At 39.9% G+C, this 25,466-nt stretch overlaps 1 long non-coding RNA gene across 10 annotated transcripts in view; it reads right to left on the bottom strand.

Moving 5' to 3' along the window:
• The window catches only part of LOC106508004 (uncharacterized), a 98,522-nt gene extending 73,766 nt beyond the window's left edge, over nt 1-24,756 (bottom strand). For all 10 annotated transcript variants that reach the window (XR_014824413.1, XR_014824416.1, XR_014824415.1 and 7 more), the window contains exons 1-2: nt 24,079-24,756; nt 23,392-23,510 (exon numbers count right to left, since the gene is read on the bottom strand). This is a non-coding gene — a long non-coding RNA (uncharacterized LOC106508004). The remainder of the gene's footprint in view (nt 1-23,391; nt 23,511-24,078) is intronic.
• Nucleotides 24,757-25,466: the final 710 nt, after the last annotated feature.

Below are 25,466 nucleotides of genomic sequence, written 5' to 3'. Positions count from 1 at the left end.
AGACATATTAAGACAGTTCAGAGAAGGAAAAAGAAAGTCACGGACAGAAGAAAAAACACTTGCAACATCTAACAAAGGGCTCATATCCAAATGTAAAAAGAACTTCTACAATTCCAAAACAAAAACCAAAAAAACCAACCAGACAGTCCAACAGAAAAATGGAAAAGACTTGAAATGACAATTCACAAAAGAGGACGTCGAAATGGCCATTAAACATATGTAATAACATCCAGACTCATTAGTAATCAAGATCATGAAAACTAAAACTACAGTGAGGTACAATTACCTATAGGATTGGGTAAAATTTAAATTCAACCATAAGAAGTGTTGGCCAAGATGTGGAACAACAGGAAATTTCATATACTGCTTGTGGGGTGGTGGGTGAAACTGTTTGGCATTATCCAAAAGTTGTAGATCTGCATATCCCTTGACAGAAATTTCCTCTCCAAAGTATAAGAAATGTCTGCTGTGTTCACCAGGATACATGTACAAGTTTATCTCAAGATTAATTGAAATAGCTGGAAAAGTATAAAGTAAAGCAGGGGGATGATTACCATAAAATTCAAGAGAGTTGTTACTGGAGGGGTATGTGATTCGGTCAGGGCATTTCTGGGATTTGGCTAGGGTCAAGAAGGTAGGGGGAGGAGTTCCTGTTGTGGTTCAGTGGAAATGAATCTGACTAGTATCCATGAGGATGCGGTATGATCCCTGACCTCGCTCAGTGGGTTAAGGATCCCTTGTTGCCATGAGCTGTGGTGTAGGTCACAGATGTGGCTTGGATCTGGCATTGCTGTGGCTACAGCTCTGATTCGACCCCTAGCCTGGGAACCTCCATATACTGCAGTTGCGGCCCTAAAAAGACAAAAACAAAAACAAACAAACACCCCCCCCAAGAAAAAAAACAAAAAAGGTAGTGAGATACAAAATTTATTTGCATCCATGCCTAAATTGATGACTACAACAGAGTTATGGAATGGAATGTTCTTTCACACCATAGACTTAACCCCAAGGCAATGAGATACAGGGCAGAAAGAGAAAAAAAGGCTAAGTGGAACAGATAAGGATCCCTCTTAGGAGGCAGAGGGCAGCTGTCTAGTCAAAGGATCACACGAAAGTCTTGAAGGGATACCAATAAATGGAGCCATGGTGTTGGTACTGAATAAAATGTTATGTACCTCACAATTTTTCCTCAGACTCATCTTGCACAGGAGGTAATCATACAACTAGATATTTTAGGATACTGTAGACTCAAAGTGTTCATATATTACCTAAGAGAGATATGTTACTGAATTGTATACTTAATTTGTATTTCTCTTCATATAATTTATAGTAAAAATGAGTCCTTAAATGTATATAAAATGAGATTTATTTGTATCCTTTGAATAATTTTCACATAAACTAATTCACATTTGAGAGAAAAATTCTTTGAAAGATCAGACCATTCTGATTGTTGGTTCAGGGACTTTGATCAACCATCACCACAGCCCTTAGGATCATGGCTCTGGTCTCTTCAGGCAGAACAATTTCCTCAGCTCCAGTGGTGAAGCTGGAGCCCAGTATGAGGTCTTCCTAGCCACAAGAGGGCAGAAATCACGCACATAACACTTTAAAAATTTTTGAATCTGCTCCTGTGCTGTCCATAGCCTAAGACTTAGCGAAAGGGTTAGGTCAAAGCCAAGGTCAACAGGTATGGTAAACGACTACTTAAAAGAACTTTTTGGTTATAAGCTTTGAAGAAGACAGTTTATCAATATTGCTAAACTACCCGGCATTTTCTTTTCTGCTTTCTCTTCTATTGATTTTTCTCCTTGATTTCCTCAAGGTCTGTGTGGGCTTTCCTGTGGGCTTCAGAATAGTAGGAAATATTTGGTGTTACTTGGGTAGGTGGGGGTGTGACAGGGTGGATGTGAGAGGGAGGAAGAGAATGGTCATCTGCATATGGCTGTTGCTGCAGCTGAACTCAGAAACGAAATGACAGAAATAATGAGGAAAATAATAGTGGCTTTAAAAATGATTTGGCAGCAGTTTTATTTGTTGTGCAATAAAATGGCTGGCCTGTGGCTGTATATGTAGATTTAGGAGTAAACTTCCAAAGCATGCTCAGGAGGCATGCATGGTAATCCTATTATCTGATAACAGGATTTGTGCACATACCTCCCACATGCAGCATCAGTAACCCACCCTTTTAGTAGTGCTGTGAAATGCAATTTGTGTGCAGATGAAAAGTTTACAGAACATGGGCCTGTGCCATGAAGCTCAACAAAGCCAGGATGCTGTGTGGCAAGGTTTCTGAACCCAACCCCTGTTGCTCCTGCTGTCTCCCTCCTTATTGATTTCTGTCCCTTGTCCAAGTGGGCTTTGTGATGGTTTGCATCGAACCAGAAACTTGCAAAATGAGCTAATCAAACAGGTGCAGCAGAAACCAGCCCTGAATTTCTGGGATGCTTTAAAGTCATGCAATACATGGAAGGTGGAGAGACGACTGTGTCAAACAAATGTTGGCAGAATGTACAGGGTAAGGAGGTCAAACAACATGAATTTTGGGTAGTCATTCCACAGAAACATCCATAGAAATACGTAAAGCAAAAGTTAGACAGGAGTTCCCTTGAGCTGCTGCAGGTTAAGGATCCAGTGTTGTCAATGCAGCAGCCAGGGTCACAGCTGTGGCACAGGTTTGATTCCTGGGCTGGGAACTTCCACATGCCTCAGACTTGGCCAAAAAAAAAAAAAAGAAAAAAAAGAAAAAAAAAAAAGAATGCAAATGCTTGAGGGACTATGTCATAGTCTGCTAGAACTGCCATAACAAAATACCACAGACTGGGTGGTTTAAACATAAGGAATTTATTTTCTGACAGTTCTGGAGGCTGGAGGTTCAAGATCAAGGTGTCAGCAGATTTGATTTCTCCTGAGGCCTTTCTCCTTGGCTTATAGGCAAATGTCTTCTGGCTGTGTCCCCACATGGCCTTTTCTTTTATCTCTCTCTCTTTTTTTTTTTTTTTTTGGTCTTTTCGCCTTTTCTAGGGCCGCTCCTGCAGCATATGGAGGTTCCCAGGCTAGGAGTCTAATCGGAGCTGTAGCCGCCAGCCTATGCCAGAGCTGCAGCAATGCCAGATGTGAGTTGCGTCTGTGACCTACACCACAGCTCATGGCAACACCAGACCCTTAACCCACTGAGTGAGGCCAGGGATGGAATCTGAAACCTCATGTTCCTAGTCAGATTCGTTAGCCACTGAGCCAGGACGGGAACTCCACACATGGCCTTTTCCTACCAGACCCCCTAGTGTCTCTTCCTATTCTTATAGGACACCAGTCATAATGGATTTGGGCCCCACCCTTATGACCTCACTTAACCTTAATTACCTCTTTAAAGGCCCTGTACCCAAATACAGACATACTGAGGGTTAGGGTTTCAAAATACGAATTTTGGGAGAACACAATTCAGTCATAACAGAAAATGACACAGCTAGGGATTTAAAAATAAGGTCTTGCTAGCTATTCACTTTTCAGGGTTTTTGTTCAACATGCTCCATCTATCTTTCTCTAAGACAGAGCTTAAAATCACTGGAATATATTTTCATATGAACATCATATAAAGAGCAGCAGATGTTGGTAACAGAAGCTACTGTGAAAAATAGGGAAAAGAATATACGTACTACTTTGATTACTTAAGAATGAGAAAATACAGAGTCACACTTCTTTTCTTTTTTTTTTGTCTTTTAGGGCCGCATCCACGGCATATGGAGGTTCCCAGGCTAGGGGTTGAATGGGAGCTGTAGCTGCCAGCCTACACCACAGCCACAGCAAGGCCATGTCTTCGAAGTATACCACAGCTCATGGCAATGCCGGCTCCTTAACCCACTGAGTGAGACCAGGGATTGAACCTGCATCCTCATGTATCCCAATTGGATTTGTTTCCACTGCACCACAATGGGAACTCTTGGGAAAGTTATTTTAATGTAATATATTTATGTTAACCATTGCTGTTAATAAAATATAAATAAAGATGGTTTAAAGAATGTACAATCATTCAGGAGTTCCTGCTGTGGTGCAGTGAGTTACTGATCTGGTATTTTCTGTGTGGTGGTACTGGTTCAATCTTCAGCCTTGGTGCAGTGGGTTAAGGATCCAGCATTGCTGCAGCTGTTGTGTAGGTTGCAGCTGTGGCTTGGATTCAATTCCTGGCTCAGGATGTGGCCAAAAAAGAATGTACAATCATTCAATGAATAACAGATTAGACAATGAGGAGTTCCCCTGGTGGCTCAGCAGTAAGGAACCTGACTAGTATCCATTGGTTTGATCCCTGACCTCACTCAGTGGGTTAAGGATCCGGCATTACCCTAGGTTAAGATGTAGGTTGCAGACGTGGCTCGGATCTGGTGTTGATGTGGCTGTGGAGTTGATACAGCTCCAATTTGACCCCTAGCCTGGGAATTTTCATATGCCACAGGTGCGGCCCTAAAACGTAGAAAAGGTTTCCAAATGAGACAGGTTGGGGAGTGGGGGAATGCGCTGGGGGGTGGGGTGGGATGGAAATACTATAAAACTGGGTTGTGATGATCATTGTACAACTATAAATGTAATAAAATTCATTGAAAAAGGCAGAAAAAAAGATTAAGTAATGAGTACAGGAAAAACAGATTTAGTTGGATGTAAGTTCTAAACTATGAGAATGTGAAATTTGGGTTTTGGGACTCTGTTGGTGGCTGATGAGGAAATAGGTTATTCCAGGCACTTTTCTATAAAAAATGTGGAATAAATTGATCTATTTCTATAAAAAAGGCTGCTGAGGAATTCCTACTACGGCACAGTGGGTTAAAAATCCAACTGCAGCAACTCATAGCTGCAGAGGTCTGGGTTCAACACTGGCCCAGCACAGCAGGGGTTAAAGGATCCAGCATTGCTGCGGCTTGGATTCAGTCCCTGTCCTGGGAACTTATGTACGCTTTGGGTGCAGCCATTTAAAAAAAAAAAAAAAAAAAAAAAAAAAAAAAGCCTGCTGGGATAATGATTGGGAATGTATTAAATCTATAGATCCATTGGCAAGAACTGATATCTTTTTAAAAATTACTTAATGAATTTTATTACAGTTACAGGTGTACAACAATCACCACAATCAAATTTTATAGCATTTCCATCCCAAACCCTCAGTGCATCCCCTACCCCTCAACCTGTCTCATTTGGAAACCATAAGTTTTTCAAAGTCTGTAACTATCTAAAGAACTGATATCTTAATAATATTGAATATTCCTGTCTGTGAACTCAGTACCTTTATTTCTTTTTCTTAGCACTGTTTTATACTTTTCAGTGTACAGCTTTTGCATTATTTTGCTACATTTATTCCTAAGCCTTTCAGGTTTTGGGATGCTATTGTAAATAATTCTTTCTTTTTTGTTTTCTTGTTTGTTTTTTTAGGGCCGCATCTGCTGCCTCCCAGGCTAGAGGCGAATCGGAGCTGCAGTTGCCAGCCTACCTCACAGCCATAGCAGCTCAGGATCCGAGCCACAGCTGTGACCTACCCCACGGCTCATGGCAATGCTGGATCCTTTAACCCACTGAGCAAGGCCAGGGATCCAACCCTTGTCCTCATGGATACTAGTTAGGTTTGTTACCACTGAGCCACAACAAGAACTCCTAAATAATCCTGCTTTTAAATTTCAATTTCCAATTGTTCACTACTAGTACATAGAAATTACAATTGATTTATTATATTGACCTTATATCTTGCAATTTCGTAAAACTCCTAGTTTAGTCTCTTTTGGGGTATATTTAGAATTTACTACATATAAATAAAGGACGCCTTATTCTTCTGCAAATAAAGGAAGCCTTATTACTTTCTCTCTTTTTTTTTTTTTTTGGGCCATGCCTGCAGCATGCAGAAGTTCCCAGGCCAGGGACTGATCCTGAGCCACAGCAGTGATGACACTGGATATTTAGCCAGCTGAGCCAGGAGGGAACTCCAAAGAAGGCTTATTTTTTATTTCTGATGTGTATGCCTTTCTTTTTCTTGCTTTATTCCATTGCATCTCCATTGGGATGTAGAATTGCAGAAATGAGAGTGGACATCATTATCTTATTTCTGCTTTTAAGGGGAAAGCATTCAATCTTTTATCACTAAGGATAATATTATGCATAAGGTTGTTTTTTTTTAATTTGATGAATGCAGATAGACAGTTTTTATTTTTAATTTATTATTACTATTTTTTTTTTTCTTTTTCAGCCACCCCCACAGCATATGGAAGTTTCTGGGCCAGGGATCAAATCTGAGCTGAAAGTATAACATATGCCACTACTATAGCAACACTGAATCAGGGGTCCAACATGCAACAAATACCACAGAGATAAACCAGATCATTAACCCACTGCGCCACACAAGGAAATACTAAACAAAAGGTTTTTTTGGTAGATGTCCTTTATTGGCTTCTATCGTAAGTAACCAGAAAAAGAAGAGAAAATCAATCCAAAGTAAGAAGAATAAGGGGGGGAAAATAAACATAGCAGAGGAGTTCCTGTTGTGGCTCAGCAGTAACGAATCCAACTAGTATCCATGAGGATGATGGTTTGATCCCTGATCTTGCTCAGTGGGTTAAGGATATGGCATTGCTATGAGCTGTGGGGTAGGTCACAGATCTGGTGTTGCTGTGGCTATGGCGTAGGCCTGCAGCTGCAGCTCCAGTTTGACCTCTAGACTGGGAACTTCTCTATGCCATGGGTGTGGCCCTAAAAAAAGCAAACAAACAAACAGACAAACATAGGAGCAACCAGTGAAAAAGGAAACAGAAACAATAGAGAAAATCAATGAAATCATAAACTGTTTATTTGAAGAGATCAGTAAAATTGATAAACCTCCGGTCAGACTGAGAAAAACAGAAGACACAAATTATCAATGTTCAGTGTGAAAAAGAAGACATGACCACCAACCTTACAGCAGTTACTTAAGAGATAACAGCATGTTGCTTGGATGATTAAATTTCCTTATATAAATTAGTAGTTCTCAAATTTAAGTATGCATTCAAACTTAAGAGATCAGATTCAGAATTGCCTTGAGGGTTTGTTAAAACACATATTGCTTGGTCTTGGGTTTCTGATTTAGTAGGTCTGGGGAGAGGCCTGAGAATTTGTATTTCTAACAAGTTATGAAGATGTTGATGCTGACCTGAGGGCTACAATTTAAGGGCCACTAACTTAGATATAAAGGCTTTAGAAAGAACATGTTGACTCTACTTACTTTTCTCTTGACTTCTGCGCTATTTCTATAACATATATATTTAAGGTAATATCCTTGTTTACATAGAAATTATTCATTTATATTTTCCCATATATTATCCTCTCTGTCCTTCATTTTTTTTCTTGCAACTTTGAGCGTCCATCTGGGATTATTTACCTTTCTGCCTGAAGAATACCCTTTAGCATTTCCTTTAATGCAGGTCTGCTAGAGATGAATTCACCCAATTTTTGTATGTATGTCTGAATCTATTTTGCTTTATCTCTGAAGGATAAAAATGAAATATATGTATATGTATATATAAATGTAATTTTTGCTTTTTAGGGCCACACCTGTGGCATATGCAAGTTCCCAGGCTAGGGGGCGAACAGGAGCTGCAGCTGCAGGCCTACGCCACAGCCACAGCAACGCATGATCCAAGCCATGTCCGAAATCTGCACCATAGCTCACGGCAACGCCGGATCCCTAATCCGCTAAGTGAGGCCAGGGGTCGAACTGACAACCTCATGTTTCCTAGTTGGATTTGTTTCCGATGTGCCACAAAGGCAGCTCCTGAAGGATGTTTTTGATGAATATGAAACTCTAGGTTACTGGTATTCTCTTTTAGCACATTATCTTCTGATTTTTATGGTTTCTTTTGAGAAGATGGCTATGCATCTTACTATTGTCCTTTTAAAGAGAACATATCTTTTCTTTCTGGCTACTTTTAAAATTTGCTCATCTTTTGCTTTCAGCTCTTTTACTTTGATATGCTGGTTATGCTTTTCTTTGTAGTTATTCTGATTATAATTCATAGGACTTCTTGAATGTGTCACTTGAAGTCTTCCATTAAGTTTGTACAACTGTCCCTTATCTTTTCAATTGTATTGTTGCCACAGAATATGGTCTTTATGATACTGATTTTTTTAGATGTGTTGAGACTTGCATTATGGCTGATTTGAGTATAGATTTTTAGAAATATGGCTTGTGAGCTTGAGAAGAATGTATATTCTCTAGTTGTTAGATATGTAATTTTGTTTTATTTCATTTTATTTTTTTATTTTTTGCTTTTTAGGGCCACACCCGAGGTATATGGAAGTTCCCAGGCTAGGGGTCAAATTGGAACTACAGTTGCTGGCCTATGCCACAGCCACGGCAACTCAAGATCCGAGCTGCACTTGCAACCTATACCACAGCTCATGGCATACTGGATCCTTAATCCACTGAGCAAGGTCAGGGATCGAACCCGCAACCTCATGGTTACTAGTCAGATTCATTTCCGCTGAGCCACTATGGTAACTCTGGATATACAATTTTAAACATGTTAATTACGGCAATTTTGTTATACGTTCTTTAAATATTCTTTATCTGTATTAATTTGTTGTCTTCCAGAGCACCAAAAATTACTAGAGGTATGCTAACATATCCTAGAATGATTTAGAGGTAATTTTACTCTGTGCATCCAAATTTAAAATTGTTACCATCATATAGTGAATTGAAAACTCATCATTTTAAAGTAACCTTCTCTATTCCCAATAATGCTCTTTATCCTACATTTTATTTTATCTAATATTAATGTGGTGATCTCTTCATTGTTTTGATATTTGGTATTTCTTTTTAATTTTTTAAAATTTATTTTTAATTAAAAAATTTTTTTTTTTGCCTTTTCTAGGGCCGCACCCGAGGCACATGGAGGTTCCCAGGCTAGGGGTCCAGTTGGAGCTGTAGCCACCAGCCTACACCACAGCCAAGGCAATGTGGGATCCAAGCCACGTCTGTGACCTACAACACAGCTCATGGCAATGCTGGATCCTTAACCCACTGAGCAAGGCCAGGGATTGAACCCGAGACCTCATGGTTCCTAGTCAGATTCGTTAACAACTGAGCCATGACGGGAACTCTGGTATTTCTTTTTTAATTTTGTTCTTTTAACCTTTCTACATTTTGATATGTTAGGTGTGACTATTATAAATTATTTAGCTGGATTAAAAAAACAGATTTTTTTCTTTTAACTTGTGTTTAATACATTTATATTTATTGTCATTATTGATTTTTTTGACTTGTTTCTATCACAGTAAATTTTCCCATTTTTTTCTTCTTTCCTTCTTTTGCTTTTCTAAGATTTAGTTTTTTAAAGTTTTTTCCTAACCAAAAATTCCCCCACCAATTAAAAAAAATTACATTTTTTAAGTAATTAATATTGAAAATTTATCATACACATTAAATTTAAGTAAGTGTAAAGTAAGTTAATAGGTTAAGTTCACTCCTGAAAAATGCAAGGATCTTAGAACACTTTCCATTGGCTCCTCACTTTTGATTGGTGACTCGAAATCAAAATTTGGAGTCTGATGAATCTCCAAATGCTATTGGAGGCTAGAACTTTAGTTCCATATTTTTTAAATACTATAAATTAGAACTCCTCCCTCCCTTTCTCCTTTCGTTCTTCCTCTTTGTCCTTTTCTTTCTTTTTTATATATATGAAGTTATTTAAAAATTATCTACATCCTTGCCAATTTATTAACTCTTAATTTTGCATTTCAGACTTTTCTTTCTTTCTTTTTTTGTCTTTTGTCTTTTGAGGGCTGCACCCATGGCATATAGAGGTTCCCAGGCTAGGGATCAAATCGGAATTGTAGCTGCCAGCCTATGTCACAGCCATATCAATGCTAGATTTGAGCCGCGTCTGCAACATATACCATGGCTCACGGCAACGCTGGATCTTTAACCCACTGAGCAAGGGCAGAGATCGAACCCGAAACCTCATGGTTACTAGTCGGATTTGCTTCCACTGCGCCAAGATGGGAACTCCTCATTCTTTTCTTTAGCAATAATTTGTTTTCCTTACTAAAGGACATTCTTTAGAAATTCCTATGATGAAGAGGTATTGATGACAAACCCTCTAGTTTTTTTTTTTTTTTGCCTTTTAGGGCTTCACCTGTGGCATATGGAAGCTACCAGGGGTTAGGGGTCGAATCAGAGCTACAGCTGCCAGCCTACACCACAGCTCACAGCAGTGCCAGATCCTTAACCACTGAGCAAGGCCAGGGATGGAACCTGCATCCTCATGGATACTAGTCAGGTTTAAGTGCTAAGCCAAGACAGGAAATCCTCTAGGTTTTTATTCAACCTAAAATATCTTCATTTTATTATTTCTGAAAAGATAGTTTTTCTGAATACATAATTTTAATGTCATTTAATGTTATTTTCTCTCAATTGGGAAGTTATTATTTCCCGCCTTTTTTGCTTTCTATTATTACTGTTGAGAGTCTAAATAGCATTCCTTTTCTTTCAGGTTGCTTTTAAAATCTTGTTTTTGTATTTTGTGATCTGCAATTTCACTACAATGTATCTTTGTGGATTTCTTTTTATTTATCTTGCTTATTATACACTGACTTCCTCTATCAGTTTATGTTATCTCATCAATTTTGGAAAATTCCTGATCATTTTCTCTTCAAATACTGCAGTTCCTCCATCCTATTTTCTTCTTTAGGATTCTGACTTGGATATATTTTAAATTCTTTCATTTTATCCTCCACAATTTTCAATCTCTATCTTAATTTTTTTTTTTTTTGGTCTTTTCTATGGCCGCACCCAAGGCATATAGAGGTTCCCAGGCTAGGGGTCTAATCAGAGCTGTAGCCGCTGGCCTAAGCCAGAGCCATAGCAATGCAGGGTCTGAGCCATGTCTGCGACATACAACACAGCTCACAGCAATGCCAGATCTTTAACCCACTGAGCCAGGCCAGGGATCGAACCCAAAACCTCATGGTTCCTAGTCAGATTTGTTAACAACTGAGTCACAATGGGAACTCCTCTATCTTAATTTTTATCTCCTTTTTTCTCTAAATTGGATCCTGGATATTTCTTTAAGATAGATCTTCCAGTTCACCAATTCTCTCTTCACTCTAATCTGCAATATAATCCATACATTAAGTGTTCTTTTTCAACAATTACATTTTTTAATTTCCAAAAGTTCTTTTTGTTTTTATTTTTCAAATCTGCAGAATATTTTTGAGAGTCTCTTATAATATATAACTACTCATTCTAGGAAAACATCTTTAATTGTTTGAACAGTTTATATATATAAATTTTATTTTATTTTATTTTTTGCCTTTTTTTGGTCTTTTTTCTTTTTAGGGCCACACCATGGCATATGGAGGATCCCAGGCTAAGGGTCCAATCGGAGCTGTAGCCACCAGCCTACACCACAGCCACAGCAATTCTGAATCCAAGCTGCATCTGTGACCTACGCCACAGCTCATGGCAACTCTGGATCCTTAACCCACTGAAGGAGGCCAGGGATCAAACCCACATCCTCATGGATGCCAATCGGGCTTGTTAACTGCTGAGCCATGACGGGAACTCCAAGTTTATATATAGAAATTTTGTATTCTCTGACAGTTTCAAAATATGAATTCCTTGGAGACTTGAATCTGTTTGGGGTTACTGATGACTTGCAATAATGGTGTCTTCTTTCCTTCTTCCTTTCTTTCTTCCTCCCTCCCTTCCTTCCTTCCTTTCTTCCTGTCTTTCTTGTCCATTTTGGGCCACACCAGTGGCATATGGAAGTTCCCAGACTAGGGGTTGAATCAGAGCTGCAGCTGTAAACCCACACCACAGCCACATGGGATCTGAGCTGAGTCTGTGACCTACACCACAGTTCATGGCATTGCCAGATCCTTAACCCACTGAGCAATGCCAGGGATTGAACCCACATCCTTATGGATACTAGGCAGGTTCATTAACCACTGAGCCATGATGGGAACTCCTTGGTGTCTTCTTTAAATGTGTATTTTATGATTTTCATTTTGAGCTCATATTCGTTTGCTCTTAATCAGTGGGAATCTTCTGGTAATACAATGGGGATGGTAATACAATGGGGATGGTTTTTATCCAGAAAATACTTATTTCTGCTTTTGTTAGGAAACAGAGAGACTACTGACCTGGAACACTGTAGTTCCCTTTGAGAATATCAGCTTAATGTGAGACTCTCAAGTTCAACTTTTGTTCTAGATTCTAGCTCAAAACTTAGCTGTCACAGTTCTAATATTGGTTTGTGCCTTTTTTTTTTTTTTTTTTTTTTTTTTTGTCTTTTTAGGGCTTCACCCATGGCATATGGAGGTTTGCAGGCTAGGGGTCAAATTGGAGCTATAACTGCTGGCCTATGCCTCAGCCATAGCAACGCCAGATCTGAACTACATCTTTGACCTACACTATAGCTCATGGAAATGTTGGATCCTTAAGCCACTGAGTGAGGCCAGGGATTGAACCAACATCCTCCTGGATGCTAGGCAGATTTGCTTCCATTGAGCCATGACAGGAACTCCTTTTTAAAAAAAATTTTTTTTTTTGGAACTCCCCCCATTCACATTTTAAAGCATCTTTTCAGTTTATATAAAATGAAATTTTTGTTAACTCCTCATCTCTGGAACTTAGTTCCCCAGTATACTAAAGAGGCAAGACCAAGTTTTCTCTAAGATTTTTCCTAGCACTATCAGTTTGGTATAAGTTGTGAAGCCTGGGGTACATGTTAGTATTCACCACAGCCTCCTCTTATTACCACACTAAATATTATACAGTAGAAAAATGGAGGACACTAGCCACAGCAATCAGACAAGAAAAAGAAATAAAAATTATCCAAACTAGAAGGGAAGAGGTAAAACTGTCACTATTTGCAGATGATATGATACTCTATATAGAGAACCTTGAAGGTGCCACACAAAAACTATTAGAATTAATAAATGAATTCAGGGGATTAAGATGGCAGAATAGAAGGACTGGAGCTCAACTTCTCTCCTAAAAACAACAAAATTTACAACTAAAGGCTGAGCAATCTTCAACCAAATGGACTGGAAACTTTCAGAAAGACATCCTACTCCAGAAGACAAAGAGGAGGCCATATCGAGAGGTAGGAGGGACAATTACATGATACAAGCAACCCTATACCCCTGGTGGGAAGCCCCACAGACTGGAAAGTAACTGTTTCACAGAGACTCACCTACAGGAGAGTTCTGAGCCCCACATCAATCTCCCACGTGTGGGGATCTGGCACTGGGACAAAGAGCCCCCAGAGCATCTGGCATTGAAGGCCAGTGGGGCTTGTGCCCAGGAGCTCCACAGGACTGGGGGAAATGGAGACCCCATTCTTAAAAGGCACACACAGATTTTCACATGCACTGGGTCCCAGGGAAAAACAAAGTCTCCATAGGAATCTGGGTCAAACCTAACTGCAGTTCTTGGAGGACCTCCTGGGAAAACAGGGGTGAATGTAGCTGTTGTGGGGGAAGGACATTGGAAGCAAAGATAAGTCATCAGCATGCCTTTCTCTGGAGGTGGCCATTTTGGGAAAATCTGGCCCCACCCATCAGTGCTGAGAATCCCCAGGCCAACAACAATCCAGGTGGGATCACAGCCCCACCCAACAGTTAACAGGCTGCTTAAAGACCTCCTAGGCAGCAGTGCCTCCAATCTCACCCAGAGACAAAGCCACACCCACCAGAGGGATAGGAATCAGCTCCACCTACTATTGAGCAGGCATCAGTTCCTCCCATCAGGAGGTCTCCATACCAACTTCAAGCCACAAGGGGGGAAGACACAAGAAGTAAGAAAGGTTACAACTCTATTATCTGTCAAAAGGTCATCACACCAAAAACCTATAAAAATGAAAAGACAGAGAACTATAACTCAGATGAGGGAGAAAGAAAAACCCCAGAAAAACAGCTAAGTGATGAGGAGATTCTCAGCCTCCAGGAAAAAGACTTTACACTGTTGATGCTGAAGATGATGCAAGACATTGGAAATAAACTGGAGGAAAAGATGTATAACTTACAGGAAACACTGAGCAAAGAAATACAAGATATAAAACTTAAGCAAGTAGATGTGCAAAATACAATAACTGAAATAAAAAATTCATTAGAAGGAGTTCCCGTCATGGCTCAGTGGATAACGAATCCAACTAGGAACCATGAGGTTGTGGGTTAGATCCCTGGCCTTGCTCAGCGGGTTAAGAATCTGGCGTTGCCGTGAGCTGTGGTGTAGGTTGCAGACGTGACTCGGATCTGGCATTGCTGTGGTCCTGGTGTAGGCTGGTGGCTACAGACCCCTAGCCTGGGAACCTCCATATGCCGTGGGAGTGGCTCTAGTAGAGGGAAAAAGGCAAAAAAAAAAAAAAAAAAAAAAAATTCATTAGAAGCAGCCAACAGCAGAATACAGGAGGTAGAAGAATAAATAAGTGAGGTGGAGGACAGATTAATGGAAATCACGGATGCAGGACAGAAAAGAGAAAAAAGATTGAAAACAAATGAAGAGAGTCTCAGAGAACACTGGGACAACATTAAACGCACCAACATCTGTATTATAGGAATGCCAGAAGGAGAAGAGAGAGAGAAGGGGAAAATATTCAAAGAGATAATAGCCAAAAACTTCCCTAACATGGGAAAGGAACCACTCACTCAAATCCAGGAAGCACAACTAGTACCATACAAAATAAACCCAAGGAGGAATACCCTGAGACACATATTAATCCAACTGACCAAAATTAAAGACAAAGAGAAAATATTGAAAGCAGCCAGGGAAAAGAAACAAATAACATACAAGGGAACCCCAATAAGGTTATCAGCAGATTTTTCAGCAGAAACTCTGCAGGCCAGAAGGGAGTGGCATGATATACTTAACATGATGAAAGGAAAAAACCTCCAGCCAAGACTCCTTTACCCAGCAAGGCTCTCATTCAGATTTGAAGGAGCAATCAAAAGCTTCACAGATAAGCAAAAGCTAAGAGAATTCAGCACCACTAAACCAGCTTTACAACAAATACTAAAGGAACTTCTCTAGGCAGAAAAGAAAAGGCCGCAACCAGAAACAAAAATACCACAAATGACAAGGCTCACCAGTAAAGGTATATAAACAGTAAATATATAAATCATCCACACACAATTATGCCACCAAAATCAGACATCGTGAGAAGAGGAGGGTACAAATGCAGGACACTGGAGATGCACTTGCAATCAAGAAAAAAAAAACAACTTAAAACAATGTTGTGTATATATATATATAGACTTATATCAAAACTACAGAATAACTGCAAACCAAAAATCTACAATTAATACACACACAAATGAGAAAAAGCAACTCAAATACAACACTAAAGATGGTCACCAAACCCCAAGAGGAGAGAACAAGAGAAGAAGGGAAGAAAAAAGAGCAACAAAACCAAATCCAAAGCAATTAATAAAATGGCAACAAGAATATACATATCAATAATTACCTTAAATGTGAATGGACTAAATGCCCCAACCAAAAGACACAGACTGGCTGAATGGATACCAAAACAAGACCCATACATATGTTGTCTTCAAGAGACCCACTTCACTTCTAGGGACACATACAAATTGAAAGTGAGAGGATGGAAGACAATATTCCATGCAAATGGGAATCAAAAGAAAGCTGGAGTAGCAATACTCACATCAGACAAAATAGACTTTAAAATGAAGACTGTTTTAAGGGACAAGGAAGGTCACTACCTAATGATCAAAGGATCACTCCAAGAAGAAGATATAACAATTTTAAATATCTACGCACCCAACATAGGTTCACCACGATATATAAGGCAACTGCTAACAACCTTAAAAGGACAAATCGACAATCACACAATCATAGTGGGGGACTTTAACACCCCACTTACAGCAATGGACAGATCATCCAGACAGAAAATGAATACAGAAACACAGGCCCTGAATGAAGCATTAGACCAGATGGACTTAATAGATATTTATAGGACATTCCATCCAAAAGCAACAGAATGCACATTCTTCTCAAGTGCACATGGAACATTCCCTAAGATTGATAACATCCTGGGCTACAAATTCAACCTTGGTAACTTAAGAAAACTGAAACCATGTCAAGCATCTTTTCTGACCACAAGGCTACACGACTGGAAATCAACAACAAGTAAAAAACTGCAAAAAAACACAAACACGTGGAGACTAAACAACGACTAGATCACTGAAGGAATCAAAGAAGAAACTAAAAAATACCTAGAAGCAAATGACAACAAAGACATAACAGTCCAAAACCTGTGGGATGCAGCAAAAGCCATTCTAAGAGGAAAGTTTAGAGCAATACAAGCCCACCTCAGGAAACAAGAGAAAGCTCAACTAAACAAGCTAACTTTACATCTAAAGCATTAGGTCTTGTCTGTTCTCTCTCGAGAACAGACAAGACCTAAAGTTAGTAGAAGGAAAGAAATCATAAAGATCAGAGCAGAAATCAGTGAAATAGAAACGAAGAAAACCATTGAAAAGATCAATGAAATGAAAAGCTGGTTCTTTGAAAAGATCATCAACATGATAAGCCCTTAGCCAGACTTATTAAGAAAAAAAGAGAGAAGACTCAAATCAATAAAATTAGAAATGAAAAAGGAGACGTAACAACGGACATCACAGAAATACAAAGGATCACAAGAGACTACTATATGCAACTATATGCCAATAAAATAGAAAACCTAGACGAAATGGACAAATTCTTAGAAAAGTACAATCTTCCAAGAATAAACCAAGATGAAAGAGAAAAGATGAATGGACCAATCACAAGAACTGAAATTGAAACTGTGATTAAAAAACTTCCAATAAACAAAAGTCCAGGACCAGATGGCTTCACAGACGAATTCTATCAAACATTCAGAGAAGAGTGAACACCTTTCCTTCTGAAACTATTTCAAAAAATCACAGAGGAAGGGACACTCCCAAACTCAGTCTATGAGGCCACCATCACCCTGATACCAAAACCAGACAAAGATACCACAAAAAAAGAAAATTACGAGGAGTTCCCATTGTGGCTCAGTGGTTAACGAATCTGACTAGGAACCATGAGGGTGTGGGTTTGATCCCTGGTCTTGCTCAGTGGGTTAAGGACCTGGCATTGCTATGTGCTGTGGTGTACGTTGCAGACGTGGCTCGGATCCTGTGTTGATGTGGCTCTGGCGTAGGCTGGTGGCTATGGCTCCGATTCGACCCTTTGCCTGGGCACCTCCACATGCTGCAGAGGTGGCCCTAGAAAAGGCAAAAGACAAAAAAAAAAAAAAAAAAAAAAAAAAAAAGAAAGAAAGAAAGAAAGAAAATTACAGGCCAATTTCACTGATAAACATAGATGCAAAAATTCTCAAATCACATCCAACAATACATTAAAAGGATTGTACATCATGATCAAGTGGGATTTATCCCAGGTATGCAAGGGGTCTTCAATATCCGCAAATCCATCAGGGTGATACACCACATTAACAAACTGAAGACTAAAAACCATATGATCCTCTCAATATACAAAGAAAAAGCCTTTGACCCATTTCTGATAAGAGCCCTTCAGAAAGTGGGCATAGAGGGAACCTACCTTGGCATAATAAAAGCCATATATGACAAATCCACAGCTAACATTATTCTCAATGGTGAAAAGCTGAAAGAATTCCCTGAGATCAGGAATAAGACAAGGATGTCTGCTCTTGCCACAACTACTCAACATAGTGTTGGAAGTCCTAGCCATGGCAATCAGAGAACTAAAAGAAATCAAAGGAATCCAGATTGGAAAGGAAGAAGTAAAACTATCACTATTTGCAGATGACATGATACTATACCTAGAGAATCCTAAAGACTCTACCAGAAAACTGTTAGAGCTCACCCATGAATTTGGCAAAGTCTCAGGATACAAAATTAATACACAAAAATCAACAGCATTTCTAAATACTAACAATGAAAGATCAGAAAGAGAAATTAGGGAAGCAATCCCATTTATCATTGCATCCAGAAGAATAAAATACCTAAGAGTAAACCTACCTAAAGACCTGTACTCTGAAAACTATAAGATGCTGATGAAAGAAATCAAAGAGGACACAAACAGATGGAAAGACATCCCATGCTCTTGGATTGGAAGAGTCAATATCATCCAAATGACTATACTACTCAAGGCAACCTACAGATTCAATGCAATCCCTACCAAATTACCAAGGACATTTTTCACAGAACTCAAAACAAAATATTTTAAAGTTTGTTTGGAAGCACAAAAGACCCAGAATGGCCAAAGAGATCATGAAAAAGAGAAATGGAGCTGGAGGAATCAGGCTCCCAGACTTCAGACTATACTACAAAGCAACAATCATAAAAAATGTATGGTACTGGCACAAAGACAGACATATTGATCAGTGGAACAGAAGAGAAAGCTCAGAATTAATCCCACACACCTACAGCCAACTACTTTATGACAAAGGAGGCAAGAATATACAATGGAGAAAAAACAGCCCCTTCAACAAGTGGTGCTGGGAAAACTGGACAGCCACATGTATAAGAATGAAATTAGCACACTCCCTAAGACCACACACAAAAATAAATTCAAAATGGATTAAAGCCCTAGATATAAGACCAGATACCATTAAACTCTTAGAGGAAAATATAGGTCAAACACTCTCCAACAGAAAGGACAGCAGGGAGTTCCCGTCATGGCGCAGTGGTTAACGAATCTGATTAGGAACCATGAGGTTGCGGGTTCGATCCCTGGCCTTGCTCAGTGGGTTAGGGATCTGGCATTGCTGTGAGCTGTGGTGTAGGTTGCAGATGCGGCTCGGATCCCACGTTGCTGTGGCAGCTACAGCTCTGATTGGACCCCTAGCCTGGGAACCTCAATGTGCCGTGGGAGCGGCCCTAGAAAAGGCAAAAAGACAAAAAAAAAAAAAAAAAAAAAGAAAAAAGAAAGGACAGAAACATCTTCTCAGATCCACCTCTTAGAGTGATGGCAATAAAAACAAAAATAAACAAATGGGACCTAATTAAACTTAAAAGTTTCTGCATAGCAAAGGAAACCCTAAACAACACAAAAAGACAACCCACAGAATGGGAGAAAATATTTGCAAATGAAGTGACTGACAAGGGAGTAATCTCCAAAATTTACAAACACCTCCTACCACTCAATACCAAAAAAACAAACAACCCCATCAAAAAATGGGCCGAAGATCTAAACAGCCTACTCTCCAAAGAAGACATATGGATGGCCAGAAAAGGCATGATAAGATGTTCTACATCACTCACTTTTAGAGAAATGCAAATCAAAACCACTCTGGGATATCACCTTACACCAGCCAGAATGGCCATCATCAAAAAGTCTACAAACAATAAGTGCTGGAGAGGGTGTGGGGAAAAGGGGACCCTATTACACTGCTGGTGGGAATGTAAACTGGTGCAACCACTGTGGAAAACAGCATGGAGATGCCTCAGAAAACTAAAAATAGAACTACCATTTGACCAAGCAATCCCACTCTTGGGCATCTATCCAGAGAAAACCATGACTCCCAAAGACACATGTACTCCAATGTTCATTGCAGCACTATTTTCAATAGCCAAGACATGGCAACAACCTAAATGTCCATTGACAGAGGAGTGGATCAAGAAGATGTGGCACATATACACAACGGAATATCACTCAACCATTAAAAGGAACGAAATACCAGCATTTTTAGCAACATGGATGGACCTAGAAATTATCATGCTAAGTGAAGTCAGTCAGACAATGAGACACCAACACAAATGCTATCACTGACATGTGGAATCTGAAAAAAGGACACAATGAATTTCTTTGCAGAACAGATGCTAACTCACAGACCTTGAAAAATTATGGTTTCCCAAGGGGACCGTTCAGGGGGTGGGGGGATGTGCTGGGGTTGTGGGATGGAAATCATTGTATTGTGATGATCATTGCACAACTATAAATGTAACAAATTCATTGAGTAATAAAAAATTTAAAAAAATAAATGAATTCAACAGGTAGCAGAATACAAAATTAATATACAGAAATATGTTGCATTTCTTTTTCTTTCTTTTTTTTTTTTTTAAGGGCCATATCTGCAGCGTATGGCAATTCCCAGGCCAGGAGTTGAACTGGAGCTACAGCTGCTGGCCTATGCCACAGCCACAGCAATGTCAGGTCTCAGCTGCATCTGCAACTTACACCATAACTCATGGCAATGGTGGATCCTCAACCCACTGAGCGAGGCCAGGGATCAAATCTGTGTTCTCATGGATACTAGTCAGGTTTGTTACTGCTGAGCCATGACAGGAACTCTTCTGTTGCATTTCTTTAGAGTAACAATGAAATATCAGAAAGAGAAGGTAAAAATAGATGAAAGACCTATACACTGAAAACTATATAACACTGATAAAGAAAATTGATGATTCAAAGAAATGGAAAAATATCTTATGCTCTTGGATTAGAAAAATTAATATTGTTAAAATGGCCATACTGCTCAAAGTGATCTGCAGATTTAAAGCAATCCCTATCAAAATACCATAACATTTTCACAGAATTAGCACAAATAATCCTAAAACTTATACAGAACTACAAAAGACCCAGAATTTCCAAAGTAATCCTGAGGAAAAGGAATAATGCCAGAGGTATACCCTTGCAGACTTCAGAAAACACTACAAAGCTACAGTGATCAAAACAGCATGGTTCTGGCACAAAAGCAGACATATAAATCAGTGAAACAGAACAGAGAGCCCAGAAATAGACCCACACACCTATGGTCAATTAATCTTCAACAAAGGAGGCAGGAATTTATACAATGGAGAAAAGATAGTCTCTTCAACAAGTGGTTTTGGGAAAGCTGGATAGCTTCATGTACATCAATGAAATTTCAACGGTCTCTTGTACCATGTATGAAAATGAACTCAAAATGGTTTAAAGATCAAAATATAGGAGCTCCCGTTGTGGCTCAGCAGTAATGAACCCGACTAGTATCCACGAGGACGCAGGTTTGATCCCTGGCCTTACTCAGTGGGTTAAAGATCTGGCATTGCCGCGAGCTGTGGTGTAGGTTGCAGACGTGGCTCAGATCCCATGTTGCTGTGGCTATGGCATAGGCCAGCAGCTACAGCTCCAATGTGACCCCTAGCCTGGGAACCTCCATATGCTCCGGGGGTGGCCCTCCTCCAAAAACATAAAAAAAATATAAGACATGCACCATAAAACTCCTAGAAAAGAACATAGGCAAGACATTCTAGGACATGAATCATATCAATATATTCTTAGATCAGTCTCCCTAGGCAAAAGAAATAAAAGTAGAAATAAACAAATGGGACCTAGTCAAACTTACAAGCTTTTGCACAGCAAAGGAAACTATAAACAAAATGAAAAGATAAGCTACAAAATGGGAGAAAATATTTGCGAACGATGTGACCAACAAAGGGTTAATATCCAAAATATACAAACAGCTCTTGTAACTCAATATCAAAAAACTAAACAACCAATCAAAAAAAATGGACAGAAGTCCTGGACTGACATTTCTCCAAAGTACACATACAGATGGCCAGCTTGCAAAAATGTTCAACATTACTAATTATTAGAGAAATGCAATTCATAACCACAATGAGGTTATCAACTTACACTGGTCAGAATGGCCAACATCAAAATCTACAGGAGTTCCTGTTGTGGAGCAGTGGAAAAGAATCCGAGTAGCATCCATGAGGATGCAGTTTGATCCCTGGCCTTGCTCAGTGGGCTGGGGATCCAGCACTGCCGTGAGCTGTGGTGTAGGCTGCAGATGCAGCTTGGATCTCGAGCTGCTGTGACTGCAGTGTAGGCCGGCAGCTGCAGCTCCAATTTGACCCCCAGCCTGGGAACCTCCATATGCCAGGGGTAAAAAGCAAAAAAAAAAAAAAAAGTCTACAAATAATAAATGCTGGAGAGGGTATGGAGAAAAGGGAACCCTCTTACATTGTTGGTAGAAATGTAAACTGGTGCAGCCACTATGGAAAACAGTGTGGAGGTTCCTTAAAAAACTAAAAACATAACTACCACGTGATCCAGCAATCCTACTCCTGGGCATATATCCAGAAAAGACAAAAGCTCTAATTTGAAAAGATACATGCACCCCAAGGTTCATAGCAGCACTATTTATAATAGCCAAGACAAAGAAACAAGCCAAATGCCCATCAACTGATGATCAGTTTAAGAAGATGTGGTTTACAAGTAGGGTGACCACATGTCTTGATCTGCCCAGGATAGCCCCAGTTTATGCCACCATAATTATTATTAGTAACCTCCTCTATCAGATCTTACTTGTAAGTTGCATGATGTGGGGAACATCAGCATAGAGAAGCACACATATCAAAGTAAGTTTGAGAAATAGAACAGCATAAGAAGGATGGGACAAGTCAGCATCTGGAAAACCAGGGTAGAGCCTACAGCAATAATTATGTAGACAGAGCTATTTATTTTATTTTTTGCCCTTTTTTTTTTTTTTTTTTCCCCCAGGGCTGCACCCATGGCATATGGAAGTTCCCAGGCTAGGGGTTGAATTGGAGCTGCAGCTGCCGGCCACTGCAATGCAGGATTTGAGCAGCGTCTGCAACTTACACCACAGCTCACAGCAACAATGGATCCTTAATTAACCCAGTGAGTGAGGCCAGGTATCAAACCCACTTCCTCATGGATCCTAGTCGGGTTTGTTACCAGTGAGCCACAACTGGAACTCCCTAGAGAGAGCTTTTTAATTTACTTTCACATAAATGAAAATGGAGTTTATTGTTTGGCAGGATAAACAGTAAATACAATGTTTTGCTTTTGAGATATATATATATATATATATATATATATATATGAAAAGACTAAAACACATTAAATAAACTCAGTGACAATTAGCCAATGGCTAGAAGTGTTATTAAGAACACAGGTTTCAGCTCCTAGGGCACAGCGTGATTAACTTCCTTTTTGCATCTTGCTCACTTATCACATCACCCTTCCTTCTGAGCCAAAACTTGGCTTCAGTTTCCTTTTGTGGCAGCCACTGCCAATTGCTGAGAGGGGGCACATGAAATAACACCCATCTATGGACATACCACCCTGAACAAGCCTGAAATAACACCTATCTGTGTCCTTTGTCATTTCATTCTATCTTCTCCTAATGTCAGAATGGGGACACACACAGCTCTGGGTTTTGCAAGAAAACAAATGTTCTCCTATTTTATCTACTGCAAAGCTTTTGGAAGACAGACAATAGGATTCGTACACTCACTATTTTCAACAAATATTTACATTTCATTGAAGAAAAAGAGATATTGAACTCAGATGTTAAGGCAAAAGTAACATCCAGACCTCATGGTGGACAGAGGTGAAGAACTACAAGGTTTCCAAGTCAGCAGCAACAAGGAACACACCTGTGAGAAAGAAGCTGTAGTGCTCACGTTATTCCACAGAGGGGCACTCCAAGCTCATCACTGAAAACACCCTCTTCGTTCTTTCAGTGAGCCCAAGTGCTTCCAATCTTTTTTCACACCTGGGGATTATTAAATGGGTAAAATTAAAAGTACATTGGCAGGAGTCTGTATGATCTAGGCAAAACCATTTAAACACCAATCTCTATGATTCCAGCAACGTATTCTAAATTAATTCACGTTTAAAGATGTAGCAGAACAATTGAACTCCAGATCTTTTTGGGTCCTCCATTATATGAAGATGAAATAATAATACAAAAGATGGAATAATTTGGAGGCAAAACAATTCCCATTCAAAGCTTTAGTATGGCTCATCAGAAAACTATAGTCAGTCCTACCTCAAATCGCTCATGCCTTCATCAGAAAGGGCAACATAGAATTCAAATTACACCTGGGATAAACAGAATTTTAGATAAATATGCGTCAGGTCTCAAACACATATTCAATATCTTTATGCCTTTGTCCAGGTCACAAATCTTTCAATATTTCCAAAGGCCCGACAGCATTTCTAAATCATCAGTGCATGAAGTTAGGACCACGCTTTGATGATGCAAATACAAGTGTATGGGGTGGTCTTTATAATTTGTTTCTCACATTACAAGATAAAACAATCAAAGGGGCGACCCTTACCTTTCCTAGTAAATAAAAAAAGACTTTGAGAACCAAATTCTGGAAGGCTGGCGTCAATGCCACCCGGCGCGCTGACCTCTTTGACAGCCAGCGAGCGGCGGCGAGGAAGGAGCCCACTGCGCGGAGCCCGCGAGTTTCCGTCGGCGAGGGGGCGCCGGGCGCTCTCCACCGCTCGCTCGGGAACAAGGAAAGGGCTAATTGGTTTGCACCTGAATAGCGAATTTAAAAGACAACCTTAAAAGCCCAAGGAAGCAGCAGCCCAGATTGTGGAGCAGCAGAGCAGCGGGCTTTGAGGGTCCCTGGGGCGAAAGGGGAAGGGGCGGCGCGCTCGGCCGCGGGCAGATGGATTCCTGGCTCCCAGGGTCGGCGCGCGGTGGGGGCGGCCGCCATCAACATCTCTCACTTGGTTTAAGTTTATTCTGGGCCACCGCGAGTGGGAACAGGAAATGTTCAGTCTTTCATGTCCGCTGGCGGATTGCAGTTTTGCACCTCCCGGAGAGCACTGATTAGTCGGTGGAGTTCTGCCGCGTTTGAAGTTCACCATTTATTATTAAAGAGAAGTGACAGTGATTAGTTCTGAGTCCTCAGAGAGCTAAATAAATATTTACTAAATAACAAGGTTCAGCCCTACAGAAACGGCTCAAACAGGTTTCTGAATTCCCGGCGAGGGCCCGAAGTGCCTCCCCCAGGCAGGAAGTGGAGTTGTGGACTTCCCGCCGGAGGCTGCCATCTGCAGACGGCGCGTCGCTGGGGACCTTTGTGAGTCAGGGCGAAACCAGAAAACCCCAGTCCTGAGTCCAAGTCGGTGGTCTGCGGTTTTAAATGATTTTATAGGCTATGTTTCTCCTAAGAAGGCAGAGATGACTGTCAAGCTCAACTATGAACCTTCCTTTTAAAACAATTTAAACAATAAAGAAGCATTTTATTGCTCAATTAAGAGGATTATTTCTATCGCTTTCAACTTTAGGACTTTCTTAGCCCCAGTATGCTCCCAGATTTACTCAGATCGTGAAAATTTTTAAATGGTCTTTTTAGAGCATATTTAGACGGTTTATTTGGCGAATAACTTACAAGATGGCATGGTTGACAATAACATTAATATTGGTTATTTTAAAAGCTATTTTTTTGTTAGACTAGCTTTAACTGTAGAAAATGTAGAACGTACATTAGCCACACATTGATATCATGCTATCAGTATCTCCAGTTTTTGTATCATAATTTTTCAGCCATATTTTTTTTTCCTGAGAATTTTTTCTTTTTTCTTTCCTTTTTTTTTCTTTTTTGCTGTGCCCATGGCATGTGGAAGTTCCTGGACCAGGGATGGAACCCATGCTACAACAGTGATCTAAGAGTCACGTCAGCACAGTGACAACACAATGTAGCACAAG

This window comes from Sus scrofa, chromosome 13, assembly GCF_054392235.1.
Source record: "Sus scrofa isolate SSC_HxYL_T2T_F1_AM1 chromosome 13, Sscrofa_HxYL_maternal_Yorkshire_Landrace_v2.0, whole genome shotgun sequence".
In the NCBI taxonomy this organism is placed as follows: Eukaryota; Metazoa; Chordata; class Mammalia; order Artiodactyla; family Suidae; genus Sus; species Sus scrofa.
This window is presented reverse-complemented; position numbering and strand designations above follow the sequence as displayed.